The sequence below is a fragment of the Coturnix japonica genome (genome assembly GCF_001577835.2).
Source record: "Coturnix japonica isolate 7356 chromosome 2 unlocalized genomic scaffold, Coturnix japonica 2.1 chr2random637, whole genome shotgun sequence".
NCBI lineage: Eukaryota > Metazoa > Chordata > Aves > Galliformes > Phasianidae > Coturnix > Coturnix japonica.
The window spans coordinates 7,740-17,786 of NW_015439221.1; the positions used below are offsets into that span (position 1 = coordinate 7,740).

Sequence of the window (10,047 nt, forward strand, 5' to 3'; positions counted from 1 at the left end):
TAGAAATGAAAGAACCACCAAAAATACACTAACTGCTTTCAAAGATTTTTTTGCTTCTATGTCAATAAATAAGTTAATTACAGCCCAAGGAGACACTTATTTTAGTGTGGATTAACATTATGAAAGGCCTCCCACCACTGGTCATTCTCGAGTAGCTTACGTATCAGAAAACAATACCAGTCAGAAATACATCTGGCTGAATCTACCTGACACATGCACATCTAGCTGTAATTATCCACACTGTGAAACATAAGCCCTTTTCACCAATGTAAGTTAGGCTTCAAAAACTTCCTTCCCTGACCATCTGTTTTCAAAAGTGCTGAACAAAACCCTCCTCATGTGCCTATCAACAGCATTCTCTGTGCTGGTTTTTTTTTTGGTTTGATTTGGTTTGGTTTGTTTTTTTTTACATCCAGCAAGTACCCACCTCCTGCTATCCAAAGACTGGTTTCCTTTAAAGGCTCAGATTACCAGTGATAGTCATAAGGTTACTCTGTAACCACCAAAAAAATGAAAAACCCTTTAAAGCTGATAGAGCAACAGAACTAAAAACACTACAGATAAATAGAAATTATCACTAGCCATGCACTGACCTCTTAGTCCGCTTCCTTGGTCCTGGTGAAAAAACAAAGAATTTAGAAAAATGTTAGTAACATATTTGACAGAGTAAAATAGATGAAGATTCAGAAAATGTCATGTGTTTCACCCATATCTAATTCCAGAGGAAATTTCAACTGTTTTTGTTTTTCTATCAGTGCACAGTAGAAAAACAAACAAATACCTGTCTCTAAGGAGATTTGACATTTGAACAAGACTAGCAAGCCTGTTTAATTACAGTGATGCGTTTCTTGTTTCTTAGTATTGATAGGAGAGTGGGTTTCTGTTCTTAGTATTGTTAGGAGCAGTGTTTCTTGTTTTCTTAGTAATTGTTAGAAGAGTGTTTCTTGTTTCGTAGTAATTGTTAGGAGAGTGTTTCTTGTTTCTTATGATGAGTTGAGTCTTTCTTAGTATGTAAAGGCGTTTTTTTGTTGTTTTTGCCTCGATTTTGCCGTGTTCTTCGTTTATTAACTAATCCGGGTAAGTATTTAACCTGTACAAGTATGACCTGGTCTAGTTTAGCAATTCTTGTTCCAAATTGTAGATGCCATAGTCATGATCCTGTTATATTCTCCTGTGTGTTATTGTATTTTTGTGTGCTTATGGGATCCTCTGGTAATCTTATTCTGTAGGCAAGCAGGCTCACATATGTCAGATGTTCTGCACTTTATGACTGATATTTGTTGTTGCTTTTCATTAGGAAAGCCTTGATATGTTTTCTCGTGAAGAGAAAAGTAATTGAAGGATTGATGAACCTGACAGTCATCAGGAGCTTGAAGGTTAGTTATCTTTCAATTTTTCTCTACTATGTTCTTGTCAAAAGCCTCGTTTTCATGGTTTTGAGCAACACAGAAAGAATTTTCAGGTAGTAAAGTAGGCTTGCCAGATGTGTTTGAGGAGTCTCTCCCAAGTGTGAAGATCATCTGTGCAGAACTTGGTGTTATCTGGTTTTGTATTTAGTGGGAAGCCTATGAAGCTGCTTTTGAGGCCTGTACTAAGGAGCTTACTCAGTGTGAAATGAGATTAGTGAGGTTAAGTAGCAAAAGACCACGCTAACTTGGAAAATGCTGGGTAAACTTGAAGTTTTGAAGAGGAAAGTTGTGATGAAGGCAGTAAGTTAGATGATCCTTGTGGGAACTTTTCTAAGTGAAAAAGAGTGCAAACGGAGCCCAAGAAAAGCTTTTGCCAGTTCCCATTAGAAGCTGAGAGGAGTTCAGGGATGTTTAGTGGCAGGGAGGAAAACTATAAGTGAAGGATTCCAGATGGACAATGACTGGGCCTGGGCACAGCTAGAACTGGGCACAGCTAGAATGGGAGGTAGATTGCTATGGTTATTCTTACCAGATTTATGTAGAATATTAAAACTTTTTGTCAGGAAACACTTGATTGAAATTACAAGTAATTACTTTCTGAACTATCTGTTTTCATAGGAGTTGCATTTTAGCTAAGCATGATGACAGAATTTCATTCTTAAACAGCATGATGGCAAGTCCCCCAATGGTTTCTGAGAACCCTGTCTTATTGTGTGCTTCTCTGCTTGGATTAGGAATTTCTGAAATATGTTGCATTAATTTGTCTTAAGGTTTTCCAGGTCTGTTGTGTTGTTTAGGTGATGTTAACAGTAAAAGCAACAGGCATCTGTGTAGTGCATGTTGGTTTTAGGACCCATTTGCAAACTCTACCTAACAATTTTACTATCACACTGTGGTATGCTAGTGTCATCAGAAGAAATTGAGGCTAAAGAAGATGTTTATGTTGAAGATAATCGGAAGCGTTATGGCCTCCGAAAGAGGAAAACTGTGTGCCCTATCAGGCTCCTTTTGAAAGTAAAGTTATGTTCACGGTTTCTTTGAAAGAGTTTATTTCTTGCAGAGAAAGTAAAATTAATATCTAATTACACACCGTTCTGTTTAATGCTGTACTTTCATTCTGCAAGTAAATTCTGGTGTTGTCAAATGCATGTGTCCTGTGTGCGTTATTTCTATGCCATTTCTATTGCTGATCTTTTTCATTTGCTTTGCTGTATTGCATTTGCAGTGCTATTGCTAACTGCTATAGTATGACTTTAGAATTTCTGCTTTGTTCTTCTGGTGCTTCTTTATATGCAGTTCAGAGTTGTATTACCATTTTTCCTTCGTTGTACTATTTCTGTACAGAATAGTTGACTTCTTTCCATCTGAGAATTTCTGATTTTAAGTTAGGGGAGTAAAGAAGAGAACTAAAAATCAAAGACTACCTAGCTGTTCTTGAAACAAATAGTATCATCCTTAGAGTTGGAAGGGACCTTTAAAGGCTAGATTGGGTTGTCCAGGGCCTGATCCAGCCTTGCCTTGGATGTCTCCAGGAATGGGACATCAACCACTGGTACACCCTGGGCAACCTTTTTCCAATGACTCACCACCATCACTGTAATTAAACAGGCTTGCTAGTCTTGTCAAATAGTCAAATCTCCTTAGAGACAGGTATTTGTTTGTTTTTCTACTGTGCACTGATAGAAAACAAAAACAGTTGGAAATTTCCTCTGGAATTAGATTGGGTGAAACACATGACATTTTCTGAATCTTCATCTATTTACTCTGTCAAATGTATGTTACTAACATTTTTCTAAATTCTTGTGTTTTTCACCAGGACCAAGGAAGCGGACATAAGAGGTCAGTGCATGGCTAGTGATAATTTCTATCTCATCTGTAGTGTTTTTTAGTTCGTGTTCTCTATCAGCTTTAAAGGGTTTTTCATTTTTTTTGGTGGTTACAGAGTAACCTTATGACTATCACTGGTAATCTGAGCCTTTAAAGGAAACCAGTCTTTGGCTAGCCCCCCGCAGGACGTGGTACTTGCTGATGTAAAAAACAAAACCAAACCAAAATCAAACCAAAAAAAAACCAGCAGAGAGAATGCTTGTTGATAGCACATGAGGAGGGTTTTGTCAGCACTTTTGAAAACAGATGGTCAGGGAAGGAAGTTTTTGAAGCCTAACTTACATTGGTGAAAAGGGCTTATGTTTTCACAGTGTGGATAATTACAGCTAGATGTGCATGTGCAGGTAGATTCAGCCAGATCGTATTTCTGATACTGGTATTGTTTCTTATACGTTAAGCTCCGAGAGAAGACCAGTGGTGGGAGGCCTTTCATAATGTTAAATCACACTAAAATAAGTGTCTCCTTGGGCTGTAATTACACTTATATTTATTGACATAGAAGCCAAAAAAAATCTTTGAAAGCAGTTAGTGTATTTTTGGTGGTTCTTTCATTTCTAAAATGAAGGTCCGTTATATCATTTCTGCATGTGGCTCTAAAGCTGTAGTCAGATTTGTGCCATGTTGGCTGTCATGGATATCCATAAATGCTTTATAAAAATAAAACAAACCCAACCCACTGTCTCAGATGAGTGTTTGGAATGACCACTTTCTATTCTTTACTTGTGGGTGTTAATAAGTGTATGACTTCAAATGAATATTAACTCTTTAGGAAATTTATTTTAATTAATAAAGTCTTCTATGTTCGCTTGCCATCATAGAACAAATGTTTTAGCTGCATCTGAATAAGACAGCTTTTTCTTCTTAATGAAATCAGGTGTCTTCCACTAAACTTTAAGGAGGATGATCTGAAGGAGTTTCGCAAGATCAAAAGAAAATTGGAAAAAGTCTGGCTGATGTTGATCCAAATGCAAATTGACAGTTCGGTAAGTGGTTTAATTCACTGCACAGTGCTTGTAGAGGCTTGTAGTGATGGGGCATCTACAGCTATGTTTTATGTCAAAGCAACTTTAGAAATAGCCCAGAACATTTCCTGCCTGCTGATGTATCTAATCTTTAGTGACAACTTCATCCATGTTGCTAACTTGTTTAACAACGTGTGTTCTGTTGACTTGATCTTCAGGTGCGATTCGATGCCGTGGGTGGTCTTTGTGACCACATTTCATCTTTAAAGGAAATGGTCGTTTTTCCTCTGCTTTATCCGGAGGTGTTGAGAATTCAAAAATTCAACCTCCAAGGTAACTGATTAAAACCGTCCATTGTAAGTCAGCTGTTTTCAGGAGAATATTCAACCGAGTTATCAATGTGTTTCTTTGCTTCTTGGCAACAGTGGGGCTTGTTTAGTAGTAGTAGAAGATAATTTCTTTAAAATGGATGGAGTCCAGAGTAGACGTATATAGGTTTAAAACAAAAGCAGCATCTTGTCACGTATAAAGATTTCTTGTCTGGTGTTTGAAAATGAGAACGTACGTCAAAAGAGTCTTGCTATTATAAAGTTGGGTTGGGGTGTTTTCTGTTATGAGTTTTATGTACAGGTTGGCTTGATTAGCTTGTCTAATCAATTAGATTGTCTAATGAGTGTAATTTGTGATTTGTTGCTTGGAAGCCTGCTTCTCTTTCTCACCTTTTATGAATTCCTCACATATCACTTGTAATGCTTGTTACTTACAACAAGAATGTTGTGGTATGTTGTGTTTGGGATAAAGTAAGAAAGCTGTTTCTTGCATAGCTAATCCTGTCAATTATGAAATCGGGTTATTACAGATTTATTGATTATCCTTATCTACTGTAGTCATCCAAACTCAGTCATGGTATATAGACGCACGAGTTCAGACTATTTACTTTCAGTAACTTCAGAAAATATTACAAATAATGCAAGAGAATCTTCCAGGGCCTTACTTGTAATTCACTGCAATTCTCATTCAAACAGCAGCACATTTAGTGTTTTTTTAGCTGCTGGTCATGTTCATCTGAAGTGCAAAATGAATAAAAACCATTTATTCATTATTTATTAACTTTTCTGTTTAGCATTAGACTTCCTCATTTTTCACCAGCAATAAGTGGTCAGGAGACTAAATCCTGTAACCTAAAGCTTTTTAAGAGAGAAGTAAGTGTTTTAGTAGCATGTCTTGCTATCAAATCCATGCTTATGTGAAAACAAAGAGTATGCAGCTAAAGAATGAGTTGGTGATTCATCTATTAACCGCTCAATCTGGGCAGAAGTTGCTTGTTTGACCTCAGTTTGCTCTAATAACCTGTTTGTCTGCTAGCAGTTTTGGACAAGTCCTTTTGGGACAATACACTTCTCTCCTAGAGGTTTTTGTATATCTGAAGTGTCTGCATTATTCATTTGTTTGGTTGCCTTGGAAATGTTGTAGGAACACAGAACTTTAACCTGCTAGGACCTTAACCCAACTTAGCTATTTGTGATGTCTTATACGTGAAATGTTTTGGTTAAGAAGGAGGAGTTGTTTATTCTGGGGATGATGGTGTAAATAGTTTCTCTTCACAATGTCTTTTTTCTCTTATCTGAATTGTGTTTTTATTGCAGAGGATGTCTATTCTATGGTCCACCAGGAACTGAAAGACTCTGGTTGCACGTGCTCTTGCCAATGAATGTAGCCAAGGAAACAAAAGAGTGGCTTTTTTCTTGAGGAAAAGGTGCGGACTGTTTAAGCAAATGGGTTGGAGAATCTGAAAAGGCAACTTCGTTTATTATTTGAGCAGGTAAGATTGAAATATGCAGAATATTTATTCCAGTTGAAACTGTATTTTTCTGTGATTATCTTTATTAAAAGCATCCTTTTTCTGGGGATACTTTATTTGGGTTGTTGTTTGTTGGTTTTTTTTCCCCACTGAAATGGGAATGTCAATGTTTGCTTTTTCAATGCCTCCATAGTCAGGGAGCTTGATCAGGGGCTTGAAATGGGGAAAGATCTAAATGAGGAAAAGCTTTTGATCCAAAAAAATTCCCTCCACCAGAAACAGCCGTAAATAAGGCTGCAGGAGACCAGATGATGGCTTTAGATCAGACAGAAACAGATGCTGTCTGAAAGCAGAGTTATTTAAATTCATAAGGTTTGCTTCATGACCTGTAATTGAATTAAGTTCTGACTGTTCTTATGGTGGCCAAATAGCTGTAACAGCTACTGGTATGATTTGTTCCTGTCACCTGGTCAAAGTAGGTTGACATAGACTGATGCTTTCCATGCTTATGTGAGATCCTCAAGTCAGTAAGTAGAGATCCCTGACTTTAGTCTAAGAGATCTAGTTTCAGTGACTTGCCAGCCATAATGTCTTTCTGTATTTTCTTTTAAAGTAGTTTGTTTTACAGGTATACTGTTTTTTCATCTAGGCATACCAGATGAGACCAGGAATGATTTCTTTGATTGAAATTGTATGGTCTTGCGCTGTTCGGTCCAGTGAGGCCAGACAGATCACAGAGGTACTTATTGTTCTGTGTCTACCTGGATCTGCTGGCAGAGGGGAGGAACGAATGTCCTTGATATTACTCATTAATCTAACGCTGGAAACTATAATTTTGGTGCTCCTGAATTTAAGATTGTTTGAGGCAACAGTTGAAAAACAATTCAGTGGCCCAATACTAGCAGAAGGTCTGTGTTACCTTACCCTATTTTTGTCTGTCTTGAAATGAGTCCAATCTCAGCCTGTCCATACTACCTTATCTCTTAACAACCCTCTGCTAAATTATGTCCCTGAGCACCACATCCAAAACAGTTTTTAAACACTTCCAGTGATGGTGACTCAATCATCCCTGGGGAAACTGTTTCCAGTGGCTTTAATCAAACCCTTATCGATGTTTTTCCTGATATCCAACCTCATCTTACCCTGGTGCAACTTGAGGCCAAACAATTGTAACAAAATTTATTTAACCAGTGAATAAAAACTTTATCTTTCTATTAGCTCCATCGTATCAACGCTTCTGGCTCTCATGGATGGTTTAGATAGCAGAGGGGAGGTTGTCGTCATTGGTGCGACCAACCGCCTAGATTCCATCGATCCTGCGTTACGGAGACCTGGACGTTTTGACGGGAGTTCTTCTTCGGCCTCCGAACAAAGAGGTCAGAAAGTAAATCCAACCCTAATGCTAATGTGACAAAGTCCAATTTGATAGCAAAGAAGTGTCCAGCTTCGGATGGAAAGATGATATCTGGAGACCACTATTTTCTACTCTGCAGAGCAAAATCTGCTGCTTGCAGATATATGTATGTGATATCTTTAGTATAGCATATCATACGATGACAAGTTTCAGCAAGTGGTTCATTCAGTATTGTTTATTGGTTCCCTGTGACTAGTCAAGAAACCACAGGATCGTGGTCATCACTGGTGTTTTAGAAAGGGATGAAAGAATATGCAATGTGCTATAAACTAACTGTTCTCTCGTCTTGAAGGTAAAAGAAGCAGTGTACATCCTCAATAATTAATTTTTGCTTCCATAAAAATTTTTACCATGACTGGTGATGGAACATATTCAGATCATGATTATTTTCTTTATAGAAATTGCAGCAGCTTGAAGAGTAGTGCTTGAACTACTTTACTTGCATGAACTGACAGAAAAGAATCTGAATCTATTAAAATCATAGAATGATTTGGGTTGGGAGGGATCTTTAAGATCGTCTAGTTCCAATCCCCTTACCATAGGCAGGGAACACCCTCCCTCTAGACCCGGCTGTTCAAAACCCCATCCAGCCTGGTATTAAACATCTCCAGGGAGGGCATCACATCTTGCTGGGTGGATCTGTTCCAGTTGTCTACCTACACTCACAGTTGAAAAGAGTTTCCGGCTACTATCTAAATCTCCCTTCTTCCTTGTTGCTGTTGTTAGAAAAAAAAAAAATAGGACAAAAATAAAATGCAACATTTTTTTCTGTTTCCAGGCCAGAAAAGAAATTTTTAAGATTCATACCCGTGACTGGAACCCTAAGCCGCTGGACACGTTTATAGATGAGCTCGCTACAGAATGCGTTGGTAAGACTGAAAATAAAATGGGTTAGTGAGTGTGACTAAGTTGTAAGGAAATCTTAGCTTGTACCCAGCAGTACCCGAGCTGTTGTGTTCTGCTGCAGAACCATCCACTAGGCAGCAGCTGATGCGCCTTCGCAGCAGTCAAAATTAGCTGCTTTCATCTACGTCCTTTTTATTGTTGTGTTGTCTCAGACCATTGAATGGGTTTGGGGCGTCTTCCCCCAGCTGTTTCATATGCCCTGGATAGCAGGCAGGGAGACACACAACAAAACATCCTTCTGTGCAGTGAATTCTTGGTTAACCCACTTGTATTTGGGGTCGCAAATTTCATAAATGTGGCACCTTTTGAAACCTGTGGACCTTGACTTTGTTTTTCCTGAGGACTTAGAATGTAAGCAGTTGAACTTCTTTGATTTGTTTAGGGTAACTGCGGTGCTGATATAAAAAACTTGTGTGCTGAGGCTGCTCTCTGTGCACTGCCGCCGACGTTACCCCCCGATCTACTGGAGCAGTGAGAAATTAACAACAGATGTTATTCAATGGAAATAAAAGCAAAAAGATTCTTGTGATGGCTATGCAGCAAGATTGTCCTGACATCACAGAGGGCTGTGCGTACACAGGCCGAGCACATGTCAACTATATGAATGCCGCTCTGGGAAAAATGCTGCACGAAAATTTTACAAGCCCACAAAGGGTATTCTTCATGGCAGCAGCTTGCACTGAAGAAGGACCAGCAGCCAGGTATAATAAGAGGATCCACTTCTTATGATTTTGCCAAGCAAAAGCTTCTGATCTGTGCAGTCCATGTACACAAACATATCAGACATAATGGTGATAGAATTCTATTATTTGCTTTGTCACGCTTTTATTATGGGAGTAATTGGAATACAATGCATAGCATAGCATTTATTCTGGATTCCAGAGTGAAATGTGAGGTGGAAGTACTGAAGGCCTCGATACATAGGAGAGGACTTCACGTTCTGTACCTAAAGCATCTGTTCCCCCCCCCTCCCCCTCCCCCCAGAACAGTGCTAAACACATTTAGGCCATGGACATAAGATATGAAAATGTAAGGTTCATTCTCAAGCTGATTACATGGAAGATCCTGAAGAGTCACTGCTGATTTCTGGGGTATTTTTCTACTAGTAATTACTCCAGTGGAGTTGGCAGTTCATTTGTCTCGGTACAAACCTAGAAGCAGAAAAGGGGTATTTGGTAATTGCCCTGCCCTTCTGTTGCCTTCCTTCTGTTGTCTTTTCCTTCAGTGACCTTTAAGGGTCCTTTATTAGAAGATGGGTTTGTCACTGTCATGATTCAGTAGTTCTAGACAGGAGTCTGTGGCCACTACATCTTAATCTCCATGCTTCCACTGTGGGGAACCTGCTCAGGAAGCAATGGCCTCGTTGGATTTTTTTTTTTAATAGCTATTTAAGAACTACAGAAATTGTTCCTAATTATATTTATTCTATGGGGAAAAGAATGAACCACAGAGAAACATACGTTATACACATTGTGGAACTTAAGGGAGCAGCACTGCAGAGACTTGCAGCCTCCATAGATGTGTAGTAGGATGATCTCTAGGAAATAGCAGTCAGCGTGTGATGTGAAATGAAGAGGTTTTGACACTGATTTTGAGCTGAAGAGAAGAGGTACAGACTACTAGGAAAAATAACAAGCCTCTTTTGTCTTTCAGGTGGTTTAAATCTAC

At 38.7% G+C, this 10,047-nt stretch overlaps 2 long non-coding RNA genes across 3 annotated transcripts; both read left to right on the plus strand.

Annotated features, from left to right (window-relative positions):
- Positions 1-1,020: 1,020 nt before the first annotated feature.
- LOC107306781 lies at positions 1,021-3,250 on the plus strand. 2 transcript variants are annotated; one of them, XR_004305742.1, is made up of 4 exons: positions 1,022-1,077; positions 1,298-1,376; positions 2,314-2,423; positions 3,226-3,250. It is a non-coding gene; the product is annotated as an uncharacterized LOC107306781 (long non-coding RNA). The 2 variants fall into 2 exon arrangements; XR_001552263.2 differs by having other exon boundaries at positions 1,021-1,376.
- A 3,952-nt stretch (positions 3,251-7,202) lies between these two features.
- Positions 7,203-8,685, plus strand: LOC116652587. The gene is made up of 2 exons (XR_004305741.1): positions 7,203-7,435; positions 8,252-8,685. It is a non-coding gene; the product is annotated as an uncharacterized LOC116652587 (long non-coding RNA).
- Positions 8,686-10,047: the final 1,362 nt, after the last annotated feature.